This window comes from Plectropomus leopardus, chromosome 21 (assembly GCF_026936395.1).
Source record: "Plectropomus leopardus strain MGB_pleo_1.0 chromosome 21, ASM2693639v1, whole genome shotgun sequence".
Taxonomy (NCBI): Eukaryota; Metazoa; Chordata; class Actinopteri; order Perciformes; family Serranidae; genus Plectropomus; species Plectropomus leopardus.
Window position 1 is genome coordinate 15,737,683 of NC_142196.1, and position 21,619 is coordinate 15,759,301.

Consider the following 21,619-nt stretch of genomic DNA (forward strand, 5'->3'; position numbering starts at 1 on the left):
AAATCACCTTGACAGGGCCTGTACTGTATATCATACTCTGAGCTGATGCCATTCGTGAATGCTGATTAGAGTCTACTGGGAGTTTAATTACTTTCTGCTTAGATGGTGTTTGTGGTTTGAATCTCACTCAGGAGCAGTTTGTAGAGTCTTTAAAAAAGATGGAAATGTTTCTTTTTTTGGCTAAAAAACTTTGAGTATCATGTAGTTACCAGCTGGTTGAGCCTAGAATTACAACAACACCAGTAAAAACTGAACCAAAAGGCTATGCTGGCAACAGGAATGTATTTTTTTCTGTTGAAGGATAATTTTGTTTGTAACGTAGCAACATACTGTGACTTATTTTCCAAGTTGTTTATACCCACCTCTAGCTCGTATTTATTTAATCTGATTGCTATTTTTTGTCCAGATTCACACATTTGTCACATTTATCTGATCGAATCACATCCGTCTCAGAGTCACTGCTTGTGTCGTAGAAATGCCAGCGCTTTTGGCAACGGCAGCAGATTTCTGTCAGCGTCTATCTTTGAACACCTCCCACATCATGTTCTGAGGAAGTGATTCCTCTCCGCTGCCAAAGGGGTGCAGTCCAACAACAAATGGCACTGGATAGGGGGCTTGTGCAGAATGGGGAGGGGTCTCTCATACACCGACTGTGCCCTCTTGACAAGCACTAAAACCGATCTTGAAGTCGTCAGTTCTTTGGAGAGTGTAATAACTTGGAACAGTCATGAGGAGTAGATATGCTGCCATATTGATTGTATGCACTTCCTTGGACAGTCAGAGGAGGGCAGTGCTTATGTGGAAACAAGGCAGAAGCTGTCAGGGTACAATCAGCTTCAGACTGTGTGTGTGTGTGTGTGTGTGTGTGTGTGTGTGTGTGTGTGTGTGTGTGTGTGTGTGTGTGTGTGTATATGTGTATGTGTGTAAAGGTGTCGCGTGTATCCTTGTTTATATTCTGTGAGCCGTGTGGGTCTCTCACAGGTCAATAAGAATGTGTGGTTTGCTATTATCCACAGTGTGTAACATGCTGTTGGGTGTCTCTATTGTGCTATACATTACAGTAAGTCACACAGACAAACTAGCACAGAAATTATGCTAATGATGACAGTGATTATGTTAATTTGACTTTACCAGTCCAGTGCAATGATGCTGAGCCTACATGATTATTAATAGGATCACAACATGTTAGATCACATGATAGTGAAGATATGCTTGTGGTCTTTACATGAATCGTCCGTGACAGGAAAAACTTAACGGCCAAATCAGTAATACTGATATAATGATAATCTTGGTTAAGATATTTTTCAGTGTCAGAGCCAACTTTTGCCTTGATTAAATTAGAGCTTGATGTGATGTCTCTGTCATTTTTAGAAGACGCTTTTATCTCTGCTCCGGCTGTGATGACTTTTAAGGCTATTGCATGACTGCTCAGAATTGGAGTGAGACCTCAACAAATGCGTTCAGCCACTAACCACATCTGGGTGTGATGCATCATGAAGACCTGTCAGGAAACTTTGATCCTGATCAGTGCGAAAAGTGTAGACAAGGATGTAATATTGAACGTCCAGATGGTTTCCAAGCAGAGACAGACGTGCCGTGGCTTGGCATTATCTTTAATTCATATCTGCTCAGCCGTTCTCCCTGCATTGTTAGGCCCTGTCTCTGGGCACTGGGAGATGTGCAACTAATTTAATATGGGGGAACAAACAAACTAAGTTTAGTCAGTGTCATTTTGGCTGGCACTCCAGCTAATTTGTGTGAACAGTATTGTGTATGATATAGTGCAACATGGTGAATGCTTTCTCTTACAACTGGAAATGACTTTTTGGGGTGTGTTGCCAAGAGCTTGATGATGATGCTCAGAAGCCCAGTATGGTTCACGCCTCGCTGCTTCAAAGCAACCACTAAGCTCTTTTTAATTATATCACATACACCATTATTGTGGTTGACTTAGTCTCACATACCTGAATATTTCTGATTTCATTACTTATTTCGTACTTATACATTAACAAAGAATTAAGTTGTCAAAATATGAAATATTTCTCTTGATTTATCCTGTCAGACCTTCTCCTGTAGGGCATAAAATGCATATCAGCAGCTGTTGTCAGTCTGTAGATTTTCTTTTCTTTTAAGTTTAAACTTCAGGACGGTGAAACTGAGCTTTAGGTGTGAGCGACATCCTGGACGAAAGAGCCAGCCACTCCCTTTCTCTGGGCCTTGGTTTAACCATATGGGTCTTAAAGAGCAGAGGTAATAAAAGATGCAGAGGCTTAGACGCACTCATCTGTTATCGATTATGGTGCAGATGTGCCTGTACGTGTGTGGCACTTTGATTGACGTGATGTCAGAGTCCGACCAACAGAAAAGCTGGTTCAGCACGGAGATGCATGAGTGCAAATACATGAACAAATGCGTTCCAGTTGCAGGATTTGTGCTTGTAATACAATACTGTCCAGATGTCTTAGGCCACCATAGATTTGTTGCTTTAGCAAAGTTGTAATGAGGATATACTGTATATACATATATTTATTACTCAGTATCCTTATTAAGATACAAACAAAGAATACAGTGCAGTAAAACACCAAAAAAGTCAGAACAAAATGGGTTCTTTAGACTGAAGTCAATATTTAGTGTGAAACATGGAAACGTACAGCTATAACAAAGGAAAGCTCAAACAATCAATATTGAGTTTTGTTTATGTCTTGACTGCAACCTGGTGGAAATGCAAAGAAGAATTGTGTTAAAAATCTCATATTGTCTGCCCAGGAGAGTTTTAGACATGCTGAGTGGAGAGGGAGGTTACACTAAATATTTGCAACTTTAGCCTGTTGAAGTTGTTTCATTCTGAAATATTTGCTACTGTACTGTGCACATATTTCCTGTATTTTCTGGTTGTATTTTAGTAAAGAGACTAAACAGAAATAAACATTTAGGATAATTATGACCTTGCTAAAATAAAATTTAAGGTGGCCCATGACTTTTGCACTGTACTGTACATCTTATGATTGTTTCATTATTATTGGTGAAGTATGATTATACAATATATCTTTACTTGATTCATTTTCAGTGATGTATATATATATATACAGTTGAATGCCAATATTGATCAGATGTTGAGATGATGAACTTTCTCTCCTTGGAGGATAGTTGGCTTCCAAAATTCAATGCATCTGCTTTTCAGAAGCAACTGACAAATGTATGTTAATGTGTTGGCAGGATTTAAAAAGTGAAATGAGGCAGCCCATCTTTTCAGATCAGTCATGTGTCACAAAGCCAGAGCCTCGGCTCTTTCCTCTCTCCTCCATGGGGTTGGGATGACCTCAATAATTAAGCGACAATTTTAAAATGCATTTCTAATTTTCTACCAGACTGAAAAGCTTTATTATGGAATAGCTGACAAAAACCCTCCCCTTGAATGGGGGTGACTCCTGGGCTTCCACTAAACTGGTCATGAATGCACAAACCATCTGTTTTTCTGGCCGTTTGTCAGTGTGAGCGTGGCGGAGGCAGCTGTCGGAGTGGCCCCGGTTTGAATGATGGAGCACACAACCTTTGTTTCGCTCGGCAGTGGCTTTGTGAGCTCTGGCTCGTCCCGCTCATGCTGCCCTGCGCCGGAATAAGGCGGGAGATGGTTTCTGTTGTCGGCCCACCAGTCGCCACCAAGTTGCCAGATAGACAGAGTCAGAGAGGCGAGAGATAGACTTGGAGAGAGCTTGAGGAAATTACATGAACGAAGAGAATGAATGAGGGGGAAAGAAAAATGAGGGAATGGACAGAAGGGATGTGGTGAGAGAGTTAAAAAGAAGGGAAGGTGTATGGCTGGTGAGTGCATTGTGTTGGTGAATGAGGATCTGGGGCATTGTGTGCTGGCCAATCTGTAGCTCAGTGGGTGAGGTTGTCAGGAGCCAGAGCCAAGGATGAGGGCCAGAGGGCCAGGAGAGAAAGGTGAGAGCAGCCAGCAGGTCTGAGGAGAGTGGAAGCATGAAAAAAAAAAGAATGCGAGTAGAGATGGGAAACAAAGGAGTAAAAAAATGTGGATTTATTCAGGTTTTATGGCAATGATGTGTGGTCTGGAGAAATTCTTACACTTGAGGACAGATTGAGTTTCCATGATAAGAAAATAAACTTGGAAAGTAGTGTTTTAAAAAGGGATGACTGTTGTATGGGCCAGTATTCAAAGGGGGCGGCCTCCAGGTTATTATCCATTTAAAACATAATTTCCTGGCTACAGTATGCCTTTATATTTCCAAATTAAAGGCCAGCGCTGGGTAAGCACAGCATATTGGAGGGTAATTTAATTCTTATCATGCACAGTGTACTCCAGCTCTCTCCACTTGATTTATCTGTTGTCTTATTTATTAAGGCGATTCCCTCAGACATTTGTGTACCCCCTGTGCCCCTGATAGGATTTTTCTTTATTAAAATACTGACTGTTGTCCCCTGCGTGGGTCACGCTGGCCAGCATGACCTAATTGCATACATTTGCCTTGCTGATGCACTTGACCGGAACAGAGAGGCTGTGATTTTTAGGATACAGGGTCAACCCAAGTGTGTGTGAGGGGGGTGGGGGGAGGGGGGTAGAGGGTGTGCAGTGTGTGTGTCTTATATCACCTGACACGAGGCCAACATATGCCAACAATATAATATCATTATCATATAGGATCTGTGATAAACAGCAGTGTGTTTGGCGGTTTATTAGAAACACAATTTATGATATTGTACCAGACTTGAAACTTCCAGCCCATATCAGTGACAGAGTTACTGACAGAAGTTGCCTGAAGGCTTCAAAGAAATGTTGGGCCAGCTCTTCTTATGTGTGGTTTTACAGCTGAATAGAAGAGGAGCTGAAAGGGTCTGTTCTTTGTGTCACAATGCAGAGCTTATTTCACCTGATTTGCTGTTTCGTCACACACTTATTGTGTCTGTGTGCGAAAAAAATGTCTTTTTTGCTGTGAATGGTTTAATGAAGTGGCATTCATTATCCTTTTGCAGTTTATTATTATTTGTAAATCTTGGTGAGATCAGTAACAGCAGATGGTAAGATTGTAAGGAAGTTTTTGGGTGTATGGCAAACAACATAGTACTTTTTATTTTATGGGTTGAAATGCAACACTTTGGCAAAGAGTGTGCTGATATGATTAAAGAAAATCCCCAAGCATTGAAATTCCTGCACTGTTAAGCTTTGTGTTGCATTATAGTTCGTTTTGAGTGTGCACTCATAATTAACAACACCCCTTTTATTGCTCTTACTGCATCCTGTTCTCTTGCAACGGCCCAGCGATGTGGGCTGTGGGCTGGTAGAGCTTATGGTGGTAAAGCAAAGCTTAGCAGAAAGCAGTTGTGTTCTCTCACACGACAGTCTGAGCATGGCGTTTTTCTGTAGCCTCGGGGCAGGCAGGCACCCAGCGCTAGCACTGCCAGGCCCGGCCCCTCCCCATCTGTGTGTCACGAGTCAGATCTCGTTAGGGATGACGGCTCTCTGATGTGGACAAATTGTCACTAAGGGGGGACCTGGAGAGTGAGAGACACAGCTTTGGCTACTTCGAGGGGAGAAAGTGTAGGGGAAATACACGTTCAGAGGAGGCCCCCAGAGACATTAGAGGGGTAATTCTGTAGCCTGCTCCTTGCTGTGAGGTGTGGAGTATCTCTGGGGGGTTTCATGCAGCTCCTCTGTGATCTCATGTGGAGCTAACTGTATGTCTTGGAGCTCATAGCGGACAGAAGGTCTGGCTAAGTATAGGAAACCACCACCATGATAGCTCTCTGTCCTTTGCATGTGCCAATCGCTTGAAAATTAAAATGTACCCCTTTTTTTAATGGGGCCACTCCAGCAAACAAAGTAACCCCCTTTTCTCTTTCAAAATAGATGCTTGAATTGCATCAGGTGCAGATTCTCAGTTCAATTGTGTGGATGGAAACCTCCAATAGACTGCCAAGCACTCATTCATGATCTCACACTTTTGTCTGTTAACCTCAAAGGCCCACAATAGGCAGTGTGGTGACAGAATGGCCCCTCTTTTAATGGTTAACGGGCCAGGAGAGGCCAAGCATCAACACCAGGCTTTGAGAGTGGGCTGGAGAAGCATATGGAGCTCTAAATAAAATTCAGATCAAGCACAATGATAGCTGAGGTCTGCTTTGTGTTAGGACGACACGGTGAAAAAAAAGGGGGTGGAGTGGAAAGTTAGATCCCCATAATAAGATCGTGGAGCATGAGCAAATGAATGTATGGCTCTGTAATGTGGCATGCTTTTGAGTCTGGAGGGAAATCGCGGCAGCAGTGTTATTGTCAGGGACAAACTCTCCAAACTCTGCCCTTTATTTCTCTTCAACGGTTAGTTTCAATGAACCCTCATCATCTGCCCAGAGTTCTGCTTCTAATCAATGACACTGACAGTTGACAGATTTTCCAGGCTTGTGGTCTTTGTGAGAGGCTGATGACCTGAAAGGGCTTGGGTGGTAGGGCAATGAATAAGATGTTTAAAGCTAATAAATAAACCCTCCAAAAGCTGGTGTGTGTGTGTGTGTGTGTGTGTGCGTGCTCGTGTGTGTGTTGCTGTAGAAGGGGTGTGGGGGGGGGGGATTTTTCCCTTTTCCTTTTTTCCTCTCTCTTTTTTCACACTTGCAGAATCTGCGGCCTTTGAAGGACTTGTGAAGCCGAAGGCGTCCCGTTGCTCAATCAAACAGATTAAGTCAGTCAGACAAGCAGCGATCTGTCCCATTCAATAAAGTTACTTTTGTCATGCTGGATCTCAGAGGGCCTCATATATGCATAACACCAGACTTCGACGTGTCACTGTTTTATCAAACTGTGACCAGGCTTTCGCTGGGTTATAGTTTTCTTCTTTTTTAAATTTTTTTGGACAATGTAAATTTCTGTTGTGACGTGTCATTATTGTTCAAAAAAATGTCATGTTTTATGACGTGTAGTGTATGATTATTTTTTACCTAAATCACTGGTTATTTTGAGCTATTTCAGACTGCTGACATACATCAAAAATAAGATTATATAGCAATTGCGATTTTTCTTAATCCCCTAATCTGCGAAAAGATGACTACGTAGTATTTCTAAAGAGCAGGCGGCCCAGTAATGAGGACATCTGTTTTCATATGGTCCTTGACACGTAGCACCAGAAATTTGATGTCATCCTGTCCAAACTGGTACATGGCTGGCAGACAGCATGGCATCCTGTGATTGGTTCTGACAAGCCAGTGACAGCTCTGGAGGTGAAGAGGGTGCATGACAAAGGGCAAGCAGGGGATGAGGGGGATCGGCGTCAGGCTATAGGTCTGTTCGTCTGTCTGTCTGCCTGTCTTTTCTGCCTCCTCCACCCACGACCCCCTCGTAGCCTCCATCACCCCCCAGTAGCACGCTCCCATCAACACTCAGCCTCATAATCAGACCAATCAGAGCCCTACATATGACTTCCTTGCCTCAAATTACGTGCAGCGGCTGCTATTTCTTTACCATTTAACACGATTTTGTTAGTGTTTGGACCACATGGGAGTGTGGCATGTTTTGAGGCTGATGCCATGCTCTGTTATCATGTTGGTAAATGGGCCAAACACTGTGGTTAATGGCAAGTAGTTTATGTAGATCTCTGATGTAAAGATGGCCACCTGCCATTATGAAAATCAGGGGCTGCTATGCTTCTGCACACAGCTGAGCACTGTGGGAGCCAACAGAGCCTCCTTGACATTGAGTGTACGACAGATTGTTGGTAGCGATATCCCTTTATCATTTTCCCCTCTCGCAGACATAAAAGGGAATCCTCTATTTTATAGAAGCGCCATTTATTAGAGCTGCTAATGAAAAAAGAGCCCCGTTTAACACACTGACATTTTATTGTAGGGCATGATGACTACATCAGTAGTTTGTGTCTGTGTTGGGCTCAGAAGGCAAATTGGATGGCTGTTTTCTCCTCATGTGGCCAGTCTCCAGTGTGACCTTGCATTAGTGCATATGCTCACAGCAGGGTCACTGGTTTAGGGCATGATCTGTCAGCCTTTGTTTATGAAAGGCAGACAGCACAAGCCTGTAAGATAACATATTTCATGCAATTAGTGGTGTGCTGTACGGCATTACTATTTCTGTGCCACCATAGTAAACAACAAAGTGTGTTTTTCAGCTTAAAGTGTACATCCATTTCTTAATGGAACTCCACAAGAGTTTTCTTTAAAAAAAAAAAAAAAAAAATTTGTTCAGCTTACATTTATTTAAAATCTATTATGCAGCTGATACCTAGCACAAAATTGCAAAAAACAGTTTAAACTTGAAATAGTGACAGTTAAGTTGCAACAATCTTTCCTATTATCGCTGCAACTACCCAGCGAACCTTCTACGTCATTGGACGTTGAGATGTGGTTGAATGTAGATTATGGTTTCAGGTGACCAAAAGTCAATGTCAGGACGTCAATGCCAACGTCAATTTGATGCAGAATATTATCATCCTGATAACATAATATATAATGATAATATCGTCATAATGTAAATGTCCACTCAAGGTGAAATTCTAACGTCATTTGACACTTTAAAATATTGTCAACATGATTTTCATTCCAACCAAAATTTAACGTCTGTCCGACGAACAGATCCAACGCCTTTCTGAAATTGACATCCGGTGTCAGCTGGTTAATAAATATTTTCATTATTGTTTACTGTTTGTATTGATTATTACATATTACAAAAAGAAAATCGCATTTTCCCAGGAGAATCAGTAAGATCTTAAAACGTCTAGTTTTGTTGAAAACTGATATTCAGTTTCCTATCATAAATGGCAAAAAAACAGGAAATATTACGTTTGAAAAGATGCAACCACTGAGCTTTTGGCGTGAAAATTACTTAAATGATTCATTGTTTATTATGATGATTTTTTTCAGTTTCATTTCTGCAATAAAGCATTTCAGCAAAACGCCAAAAACGGTCACAAAAAACTCATGATTTTATATAAACAGTCCTTTACTCTTATAAATATAAATAAAAAGCTCTTATAAATCTAAAGAGCTGGATTTTTGTGGCTGATCATATATAAAGTTATTGCAGAAAGAATAAGGATTGCCTGAAATGTCTCTGATGAAGATGTGTCCAAGTTGGATGTGTATACTTCCCGGATGAGTTTGATGTTCACATTATTGAGACGGTTTCGATATGATAGAGATAGGTTGACAGAGTGTGTCAGTGCCGAGTCGGCAGCAGCTCTGATGACTGGCGCCCTCTGACAGTCACTCTACAAGGCTTGGTAACCAGCCTTTTTCCTGGGAGGTGTTTACTGTCACTGTGCGTTGTGGGTGCCTGGCAGCAGTATTTCTCCAGGCTGTCAATCTCCACAGACACTAACCTGCCATGTTAGATTTGACCTCCACAGGGGAGATTACTGTCTCCAAGCTTTGGAGGCATCCTTCATTTTTTTTTCTCTGCTCTGTAGGGATACCTGGGAGAGACGACATGGGCATGCACGCAATATTTACAACATTTAGATGAGGTCTAAATTCCCTAAAATATTATTTTACCCTGAAAATAATGTCATCTCTGAGCACACACTGTTATAACAACAAGCCAAGATTTTTTTTTTTTCATTTTTGTGTCAATCTTAATGGAGTTTATTTAGATTTGCAAGAATGCCTTTATGTAATAAGCAGCATTAGATACAGGAATGTAAGGTTTTGTAGTAGCACTGCTTTTCCCTGGAGCTCAGAGGAGTTTTGGATAAGGACACTGGCTGTGAGTTTGATGCAGTATGTGTGTGGGAGGCCTCAGAAATGCCTGTTAATTAATGGTGTTATATGATAACTCTCAGCACAACCAGTTTAGGTTCCAGACTGATTTAGTTTGTACTAGGTAGTATTTTGGGATGTGATAGTTTATGAGAGTGAGATAAGTATGCTTCCGATAATGGTGTCTTATTCGTAAAAATTCCGTCACAAAAAAAACAAAACAAAACAAAAAAGAATCACATTTCATGAAATCCTGTAGGATCTGATTATATGAGACTTCAAAACCTTTATTTGCCTCTGATTGACAGATTTATGCTTTTTAATTTAGTTTAGCTAAAGTTAAAAGGTAATGTGTTACACCAAATCAAGCATTGTCAAGACATTACTAATTCACTTTAGAAACTATTTCTTTGTCAATGTTGCTCTAAAATTCTCTGTTTCTGTTACCTGATGTAATTGCAAGCCACTGACTCGGTTTTAGTGCAACTCCAATCTCCAGTGTCCTGTGCCAAGTGAAACCAGGCCACGTTGACTTCTGTTTCCATTACCAGATGAAATGCGCCAAATTGTGCTTTACTGCAGCACTGCGGGTCGCAGTTTATGTCAAATCGACGTCGTCATCGTCGATCAACTTAAACATTCAGTGCAGCATGAAACTGCTGTGACATCATCTTCAACCAGCACGTGCAGATTTCCTAACCAGACATAGGCATGCTTTTAATTTGTCAGTTGTATGGTGTAGTGCAGAGTTTGTTATTGTGGGCTTTAATCTTTTAAAATCTGAAGTGATGGTAGCTTGACAATTTAAAAATTGTCTCTAGTATTGGCTCAGCCAAGGTCTTACAAAAAAACAGTACCAGGCTCCATCCACAGCTTGTGCTAATGGTAAACCACAACAGTGCTAGTCGAGCTGAGAACAGCCGTGCTCTAACATGCAGTGGAAACGCAGCAAATACTGTCTCATGTGGACTGTCTCTTGTGTTTTAACTCTCACTCCCACATGATAACACTGAAACACAGTTAGCTAGCTGCCGTTCATGTGGCATACATTACAACAAACATGGTCTATATAAGTACTTTGTTGAGTTATTGCCCTTAATTAAAATAATTTGTTTTGGATTAAGATTTTGAAATGCATGCCAGGTATAATTTTTCACAAACTTTGTTTAATTTTGTGGTTAAAATTTAATGCTGCCATTTAATGTTAAGGATATTGAATATTCTGATGTCCTCTTTTAAACATGCTCTGAGTGTCTAGTATAGATACAGCCATCCTATCAGACGCTGGCTCGGCCTGTAATGATGTTGTTTGAGATGGGCCATCACACATAAATTTACAGCTTTCTCCATTCTTATCATAAATTGAGCGGCACACTAAGAACGAGGGTTATACAGTCACATAAAAACCCCCAGTTATGGCCTGTGTTCTGTTTAGCCCTTGATAGAAACGTGGCGTTGCTTCCTGGTGTATTTCTGACCATGAAAATTATAATATGGAACAAAGATTAGAATGAAATTATCGTGGCCGGAAGGCATTTACCCGCCATGCTGAGGCACTCGACACAGGGTTAGGGGAGGGAGAAAAAACCCTGGTCCCCAAGAATAATGATAATACATTAGGCTGTGAGCGTGCTGGTATTATTGCTGTACATTATGTATGTTCCATTTATACTACCTCACACAGCCCAACCGCTGCTGACGGATAGGTCATTACTCCCCGCACCGATGAACACTTATCAGGCCCCACTGCTGTTTATGGCCAGAATGAAGAGCACTTGTCAGTCAAGGTCACTGCTTTGTGTGTCCTCTTTAATAGTTCCTTCTTCACAGTTGTTGAACTTTGTATGCTAGCTCGGGCCCCCCTCTAAGTGGTGAGGGAGATGGGCTGACTGCTTTTACAGGGAGATTCAATCTTTTTATGTTGTGTAGAGGGACGTCCCTGCTGCCGGTGTTAACAGCCACTGTGTGTTTGACCAGTGGTGATCCTGGAGAGGTCTCAGTGTTCTGAACAATGTTGAATTATGGTTCCTGTGTGAGTGTCGGTGTATTTGTGTGCCTCAAGACAAAACAGGAAACTGAGATAGAAAGAGATCCAAGTACTCGAAAAAAGTCTGTGCATACTTGCTGCAGCTAACGAGCTGTTTTTTTTAGTGTTTGCATGTGTGTGTCTGGCTGTGTGTGTGTGTGAGTGTATGATAAGTTCGTGTGACAGGATCCTAAGAGCCTGCTCTAACTGGAGGGCCAATGCTAATGCATGGCTGGTTGCGTTACACCAGCTAGTGCTGAAATCAGAAGTGGCCCACAGTGCAGTGCAGAGTTTGGCCGTGGGACAAAAACAGATTTTTGGTTGCCTTGGATTCTTTCAGCCTCAAGCGTCTAATATTTGTCACCGCCGCACAAGTCGTTTCTCTGTTTCTTGTAGCACTATAGGCCTGCGCAAGCAAAGACATACACTTGTTTATCCAGACTGCTTAGGTAAAAAGGCCTGCCCTGTGGTAACTGTCGAATTTATTTTGTGTTATGCCCTGATCATGTTTTTGCTTGCTGTACTTGTTTTCTTTACCACACAAATGATCATCATTCAAGTTTCAAGCAGTTTTTTTGTTAATTATATTCCATCTTTCTTGCAATGTACACATTTGCTGCAGTGGCATTATTCTCATGAGATTTTTGCCATGATGAAATTCAAATTTATTGAGTCAGATTGACATTTATTTTCCAGTGTTGTCTACGTCCAACAAACATGCAAAAAGCAAATAATTAGCTAAATTTCCTCAATACATGAGATGAAATCACAGGATACCACAGTGTTGCACCATTCAGGCAACACTGCTAACAGTAGATTCACAGTGTCACATAACGTTCAAACGGACACTGATGTAAAGAAACTGGATTTCTGAAAAATGACTCTTTGTCTCAAAAGTGTCCCTTCAACTTCACCCTCCGTCACAGCTTTATTTTGACTCTGCTGTCATAAATCCAAATGGGTGATGGTTGACAAGGTGCTTTTCATTGTCATCATTTTTCCTGTAAGTCATCCAACATAATTTACGCCGCTCACCTTCCTGGCCTTTTTCCCCACAAAACCCCCCTCCACACAGTCCAACTCTCAGCTGTAAAAATGAACAGTTCCTGTTTCTCCGCTTTGATGCAATGCTGACAGGAGTCACTTTGATATACTTGAGAGTATGAAATTTCGATCCGTCCTGTTTTTTTTTTTTTTCCATCCCGAGGCTTCATCTTTGCAGACATTGGGAGCTGTCATTTCGCGACACCCTGTGACGTGGGTGACACTCAGCTGATATGACAGGTGCTGGACAGCAGACACACTGCTAGGCGAACTGGCTATATTTCTTCAGGTAGAGTGCCAAAATGTGTAAATGAATAAACTATAAATTCATCACAGTGGATTTTCTCATTTTATTTTATAAATTTCCACAAAATTATTACAAGTATGCACTTCTCTGCTGCGTGTGCAGAAATCTTCTGAAAGATAAAAGATGTGAACATATCACTAGTGATCACTGGTGAACTTTGCAGATTTCTTGGTATAATTTATTAACATTTGCATACTAATTAACAGAGCCAAATCTTATAAACTCTTTTAGGGTTTGTCAAAGAATGAAGCAAAACTATCTTGGTTTATGTTAAGAATATTTATTTTTAGGGGACAAAATCCCCCATCTTAACAAGTAATCTGGTCTCAGATTCAGCCTCAAAAAAGTGTTGAAACAAACAAATTTCTATATGAAACAAATGAAATAATCTTCTTCTATCTGCATATTGATTGGGTATTTTAAGAATTTAAGGTTATGACTCAACAACAGAGTGTTAAGACAGAAGATTTGTTTTAGTGTGTATTGGGATGCAGGCTATGCAGTGCACTGTGGGAGCCCACAGGGTGTATGTTCACAGTGTTTCCTGGATTAGACACCTTGGTATGGCCTGTGGAGAGATGTTCGTAGTCCGCTGTTCACACAATCTGCCTGCTACAGCTGAGCTGCCCTTTGCCAACAGGCCTGGAGACAGGATGGACAGATTTAGATCCACATGTCGCAGTTCTCTTTTGGTGCAGCTCACCATTTTTTATTTTCTTGGTTGATGCTGTTATAGTTTTAAAGGACAAATGAGGATATTTTCACTTGTATATTTGCCCATGGATGTGTCTTGGGATACAGAAATGGTTGCTGTGTTTATGTAACTGTTCAGCAAGTAATTACAACAAGTGAGCGTTATCAGTCCATCTGTGTGAGGCCAAGTTCTGTGTACCAAAGTCAGTAAAAAAAAATCAAAGTTTCCTACACTAATTTTGTGTGTTTGTTTATCCAAATTCATATGTTCTTTTGCTTTTATTTGGTGTTAATATTTACTGCATGTTGCTACGTCTGATCAGTTTGTCAGTGTATTGGTTAACCTGGCAGTTCTGTCCATTATAGCACACAGTTCACAGCTTACACGGCCTATTGTTTTACCACACACACACGCACACACACAAACATGTTGACATGCTCATCTGTCACTAGGAAAACTGCCACAGGCTGTGGCCTTGGCACAAAGACATTCTCTGAGCTGAGTGAAGATGCTCGGAGCCAAGATGCACCCAGTCAAAATGTTAAGAATTTCAGATGCCAGAATAGACAAGCACAGGCGTTGATTTGAGGAGAAATGATGTTGAAGCAACTGCAACACTGTTGATGTACCATTACAATCATACTTTACTTGTTTCTGACAGCTATGGATGGTTGTGTTTTGGCTTTGAAAAGGATAGAAATAATTACTTGAACATTTAAAGCTTTATTTGTTGCATATTTAGCTGCCTAACAATGCTGTAAAATCACAAAAACTTTTCTCAAATATTGTTTTCCCTCTGACAATGCCTGCCAAAAACCCTTGCTGCCTCTAAAATTAAATCCCCATAAGAGCTACAGCAACGCAACACTAATGAGACGCCATGTGTACAGGGTGTGGTCAAGAAGGATTGTTTACTTCTAAGCAGGAGCTGTAAGTAGGCATTATTATCATTATTTTGCATCTGCATTCGTTCAAGAAACAGCTGTTGAATTTTGAGGGAGATTTAAAGTGGCAGGGCCTGGAGTTGTTCTTGTTCATTCAGCTAACTTAGCTTTGACATGATGGCTTCTGGCAGAGTTTTGTGCTGAACTCAACATCTGTGACAACCGTCAGCACCACTGACCAGTCCTCCCCTCTCTCTGTCTCTCTTTCTCTTCTGTGTTTACATGTTTCTCTTCGTCTGTCCTCCATCTTTCCCTGCCTTCCAGGATTGCCCGGTTTGGGGGGTTAAGACCGACACAGAAAAAGCGGGAAAAATGGGAACCTTTGATGCCACTAGATCAGTTTCTTCTGCCAGTACCCATCTCCATCACTGCCACATCAGCTGGTCCCAAGGTTGTGAGGTCATAGGAACATCTGGCCCCTCCACCATGTTTTCTGAGGTCAGTGGGTAGCATCTGTTTATAGACCCCACCGCCATTGTCTCTGACAACGAGAATCACGCTGAGAAAACCAGACAAAATGCTTTGATTAGTCATAAATGTTGACATGCTGTAAACCTGATCAAAGAAAACCTGCCACAGTCATTACCATCCCTCTACATATGGTATAGAAGTTAGAACCCTTTTCCTAGATGATTCAAATATGCATAAATAATCATAAAAAGCCATGAAACTTTAAAATAAAAATGCCCCTATCAAGTAAATAGCGCTATAAATGATAAGGCAATGCAATGCCCTTAATATTATCATTATTTTATATTCCCAGAAGTTATTAAAAACACACAAATGACTGTAATACTGGATGACATTTTCATGAAAACACACTGCAGTTTATTTTAAGTCAGTTTCATTTACTAACCCAATAACCAGAATAACTGTATGTATTCTATGTTTCTGTAAACCACGGATATGTTACATTTGTACTTTTTTCCCCCGTAGCGGATACGTTAAAGTTTTTCAGTAAAACTGTTTTGAAGGTGTGGTTGCACGGTGTGTCAGTGAAAAACACCCATGTTCGGTGAAAAGAAATCTATCTGGGTATGGTGTATCTGGGTAAAGGGTACCCCCCTCCTAAAAAAAAAATATATATATATATATATATATATATATATATTGTTTGGTCCTGAATAGTAGTCTGCACTGCAAAGTCAGCTTATATACCACGTCACTTTAAATGTGTTCATATGATACATATGAAACACACAATACCAACATTTTTGTCTGGGGACTGGGCTGCACATTCACCATTCTGCTGCCATAAATACTCACAAGTGCACAAAATGTGTATTAATCCACAGCTAATAATAAACTCCAGCAGCTACTTTATTCCCTCCTGCTGTAATAAAGTTTGCTTTAAAATACAGTGCACAGCTGTTTTCGGAAATGAATAGCCTCTTAAGAAAATAACTTTTCATTTGTGACCCATTTTTAAAGATAAACATCCTAAGAAAGACTGAGTGCGTTTTTTAGGGCTCAGTTACAGACGGGGTAGACAAGTCAGATATATAGGGAGAGACAAATTTTTGGATTTGTTGGAAAAAAGAAAACATTATCCTGTAAGGTCATTGTATCTTACAGGATAATGACCAAATAAAGGAAATCACAATTGCAAATACTTTTCCAAAGTCACGCCATGTTAGTTGCGTACCATTTCTGCAAAAGTTGTCAAGATTTCCTCCTCAACACATAATTCCCTACAGTTTAAGCTCAGGTGACTTTTTTTTTTTTTTAGTTGAGCTCTGACATTTTCAGATCTGTACTGTCAAATTCTGCCAGTTGGATCTTCAATTGTGATTGTTTCAACGTTTCATGAAAAGTCCATTTCCACAAGGCGTGTTATTTCGTCCACCCATGTGACGTGCGAACTTGTTGGAGATATTTACACTGACATGTTGCTGTCAGCTGTTGTCAGCAAGAATCCGAATCTCTGAAACAGAGGAGCATGTCATCTTTCAGCTGAAGTTGAAAAAATAAAATCATTTAAATTGGAGTAGCACAGTGATCCTTAATTCTTTTATTCTTTGTAGGACCCCATCAATATCCCTATTAGTGTTTTTTTGACGTGAATAAAAACGGTTCGCTTGGCTTAACCCAACATCAACAAGCCCACTGATGGGGGTGATGCAGGTTTGTAAGCCAGATGATTTGGAAGCAGGCACCTGTCCCTTTGTGTCTGGACTCGGTAAAGTTTGAGCAGCAGCCGGTGCGGGGATGTCAGGGGCTCTTAGGGGTCAGGACAGGAATTATTGAACAGAGGGTGGCTGACAGAGGGAGCTGGCACTGGGAGCAAACAGATGTTGCAATCTTAAAGAAATACACAACCTCTGAATTAAATATGAAGAGCGGGGGCAGCAAGAATAGAGGATGCTGGTGATTTTATCTCTGCCTTTTGGCCTATCACAGTGCTTTGTTCCAAGTTAAAGCTCCAGTGATTGGTCAATTGCTGTTGTGATGAGAACCAGGTGACTTATGTCAACTTATGCTTGTTTCTAAAAAGGGACTAGAGAGATGTGACTAAAACCCTTAAAAAAAAAAGTTCTAGGAAGAAGACAGCTGTTCGGAGCATACTGTAGATTCATTATTCAGGAGCTGTGGGTCTCTGGACGCAGCATGTTATGTCAAAGTGTTTTAAAGCATTTACGCCACAGCAGCTCAGTGATGAAATCTGTAAAAAAGAGAGGAATCTGACAGAATGTCCTCAGAACATTGTTTTACCACAAGTGTTTTGTTTCCCAGTCATTTTTACACGGCTTCTCACTCACAAGGAATCTGTCTGAATATTTGATGGCAGCAGAAACTGTTTCTGTCTTCACTGAGAGAGACTCTTCAAGGTCTTCTCAGCAGATAAATCACATTATTTCAGTCCTCCCTTATTTTAAAACAATTTAAGTGATATATGGTAGTGGATATGTATTTTACTGATGAGCTTTTCTAACCCCATATAATGTTCAAATGCTGTGTATTATAACTGCTTTTAAAATTTGGTTGTGCATGAATTTGTTGTGAAAATGAATCCATTTTGGCCGCTTTGCTATAATTGGAAGTGGAGTATGTCATGGGATATGTATTATATTGACATGTATTATGATATAGTACATTTTCTGAAAAGTTTACTGCCTAATAACAGCATTAAAAGCTTTGAATGTTGTATCCCATGAATTTAATAGCTGGCAAATCACAAAACTACATCATACTGATACAAAAATTATACAAAATATTGCTCAAAATGACCTTATTAAAACAAAAACAATAAAGGGACAACAGCTCAGATTTTGATCATTTCATGATATGTATCCTCAAACCTAGCTTAAACTTAAAAGGGACAGTTCGCCCCAAAATCAAAAATAGATATTTTTTCTTTAACCGTTAGTGCTTTTTATCGATCTATATTGTTTTGGTTTGAGTTTGCGGGTATTGGAGATATCGCTGAAGAGATGTCTGCTTTCTCTCCAACATAATGGAACTAGATGGCACTTGGCTTTTGGTACTAAAAGCGCCAAAATAAATAAATTAATGAAAATAATCGTACATTTGGAAAAACTCAAAAGCAAGACAGAAAGAGAAAGAAAACAGTTCTACATGAAACTGCTTGCAACAAGGTCCGTGGATTATCCTAAGTAATCAGGCCATGATTTCTGGAAAAAGAGGATGCTGTTTAGTTTTTTAAGTGTACTTTTAGTTCTTTTAGCACCACAAGCCGGGTGCTAAAGAAGACCGGTCTCCACGGCCAATATCTTCATCACTTGGCACCTCACACCAAAACAATCTACATGAATAAACAGCACTACAGGTACAAGAAAAATACTTTGGATTTTGGGGTGAACTTTAATCCCTTTTTTCTTTGCTTCACTTCTTTGTTGTAGTTGGTAAACCGTGAAAATGTCATCGACCTAAAGCAATAGCTTTCTCAGATGGAGAGATGCCTCTTGAAACACCTCATCTTTTCTCACTGGAGTATTCTAACATGGTAAATGCACTTCTCTAAACGATTTATTGTCTAAAAATGTGATGAATTTGAGCTGTAAATCCACATCTCTGTCTGTTTGTTTCCACAGTGGATGGCCTTCTGCCAGTTCGGCCTGGCTCCGAGTGCTGCAGTGTCAACACTGAAGAGTAAGGGCCAGAGGGGTGATGTAAGTATTGATACACTCCTTGAAATCACTTTGTCACCACCAGAGATACCAAGCTGCCGGAGCAACACAATAGCAGGAAGATGATTGTGAATTCTTGGCAGAGGGTTGAGGGATGCCATTAAAAAGGCAAATGTGATTAATTTTTAGCGAGAACGCCCTCTTCTTGGCGATTGTCAGCGAGGTCGGGCTAAAGGGATGTGACACAGAAATTACTCTTCCTCCTGGCGTCTAATGTGACTCGTCACTCTGAGGAAATATCTGGGAGATGGGGACTCTGACAAAAACGCTCTCATCTAATAGACTTACTATTTGTCCACGGCTCGTGCGGCAGAGATCTGGCTCAACAGCGCTAAGTGATCAATTGCTTAAACAGCACAGATCACTTGTGATTCAACACAAACAAAAGTGTTTTATCTCAAATAGTTGCTGAGAGCTTCAGCACATTTGTATGGATGAGGAACAGGAGCAATTTAAAACAATCAACGGGGCTTAAAGTATAGATACAATACTTTCTATCAGGGGCCTCATATTTTGTCCTTTTAACACTCTTTGTGAATTTCCTGTTATTTGTCAGTGGTCGTTTTCTTTAAACCTGTTTGAACTGAGACAAACCCCCCTGTGGAGTGACATTTTCCAGGGGACACAATAGCCACACTTTATCCCGACTCCTTCATCATAACTGAGGGGCTGCAGCACTTCGACCGCTGTCTCTGTCTCTTCCTGTAGATGTACCAACAACAAAAGACAGCACACAGGTCACACTAAAGGTTATGTCTTTATTGATTTCATGCAGTTTCAGGCAAATGCTTTTTACATGTGAATATGTATAATTATTAGGGCTGTACCAAGTAGTTTAAAGCATCATTCATAACGCTGTCGTTCGGATTCTAAATCAGCATTTGAATGCTGCACAGCTTCTGTTTAAACGCAGTATTCCACAGTGGAAAGTAGATTTGTAGTGTTTTACACCGGAGGGCCTACTGGGAAACAGACTGGGCCTGCTGTGATGGATCAGCCGGTTAGCAGGTTAGGTAGCTGTTTCCTCTCAGATGTTGGATTTGGTGGCGATAACCAAGCAGCAACCTCTGGGGCTGAAAAATGAAGCCAGTGCAGATGTGCTAATAACTGCAGTTTGGTGGCCACTTGAGACTGGCTCCAGAAACAACTCAATCTCCACGGACTCCCATGTTAAAATGCCCAACTTTACAGCAGAAATAAACACGTTCACAGACTGCTACAAAGAACAGTTTCTTCATCTGTAACTTAATTTTTTAACACTAATAACTACTGTATGGATTGGATTTCTATTTAAATCACCCATATGCATATGTAAAGGCTTGGACGCGCTGCTAAGGTTGGTGAGTCAGATCCATCCTTCAGTCCTCCACAGCTCCAAACTCTTGTCCATATATGGTCAATTTTGGCCAAAGATGGCGATGACCGAAATATGATCTGGACGCTTCAAAAAGGCAGTCCACAAACCAATGGGTGTCGTCATGGTGGCTGTGTCTATTATTTTATACACTCTATGGTCATAAAGCAAAACTGTAATATTCTCTGTCTCTGTAGTTAGCTCCCATGCTAAAAATTAACCAGATTATGCTAGCAGCAGATCCACTTGCAGCAACAGCACCATAAATTCCACGTATTTTTTTTTTTAAAAAAAAGTTAATTTAACAAAGGACCAACTTGTTTAATCTAATAAATCACTTTATTAAAATTGAAGATTTTAGTTGACTTTTTATTTTTTCTTGTTCAGGCTGTTGAGCTGTTTTAAAGCCTTATTTAAAAACCTCAATAAAAGCTTCCAGTGTAAAAAATGACATTCGTTACACCCCTAATAATTAATCATAATTAATATATGTTGGCTAAAGCCAATTGAGCAACAGGAATCTAATCTAATCTAATTATTTGGATGTTGTATTTGTAAGACATTTGTTTAGAAAAATTGCGAAAAGATTAATAAAAACTAATACCTTCATTTATTTGTGTAACTGCTGTAACTATATCCATGAACAGATCTAAGCTATTGCGTTTATAATTCAGTATACGTCCAGACTGCACACAGAGCCATAAAAATGCCAGTTTGACTCTTGGAAAGAAAGAAAAGCAAAATTCTCCCTGGTTTCTATTCTTTTAAAATTGCCAGCTGTGCTGTCCGAAAACTAATATTCTTTTGAGTGCTGAATTGATTATAAAAGTCACATTTTAAGCCAACGCAGATCACAATTGCTTAGTCCCTTTTTGCTTGTAGTCTTGGTTTAGTCCTTGGCTTGTATGTCCTCCTCAGGAAATAACTATCCCGCTGCTACGAGCTGGCAGGACGGGCGACTGCACACAGTGCTGTAGTTTACTTTGTGAGAAAACTGCTCACGTTCTTGTATCCCATTACCACGACCACCTTGAGATAAATGGCTCTTTCTCCCCTCTGCCATAAGGTTTTATATCAAACGACATGTGTTGAGTATCTGACTGCAGGTTATATTGTTTCAGCGGAAATAAAACAATCACTTCTGGAGCCATTTCTGTGCGCCTGCCTGCAGTGTGTAACCACTGGCCAACCTATATACACACTGTTTATAGATGTAAGGAAGAGGACAGTGGCAGGTGACAGGTTAACTCTGCTGTGTAAATTCCTGGGCCGTGTATGATGTAGCCTGTGATCCTGCAGTCCTTGATTAGATCTGAGCTAGTAAATATCCTGTGATTAATCAAAATGGCTTGTTCTGCGTGTAGCGTCCCTGTGTCACCTTCACAGCT

General features: G+C 40.5%; 1 long non-coding RNA gene across 1 annotated transcript in view; it reads left to right on the forward strand.

The window, feature by feature from the left end:
• The window catches only part of LOC148186038 (uncharacterized), a 38,721-nt gene extending 20,034 nt beyond the window's left edge, over nt 1-18,687 (forward strand). The window contains exons 5-6 of the long non-coding RNA XR_015775430.1: nt 14,994-15,167; nt 18,590-18,687. This is a non-coding gene — a long non-coding RNA (uncharacterized LOC148186038). The remainder of the gene's footprint in view (nt 1-14,993; nt 15,168-18,589) is intronic.
• The last annotated feature ends 2,932 nt before the right edge of the window (nt 18,688-21,619 follow it).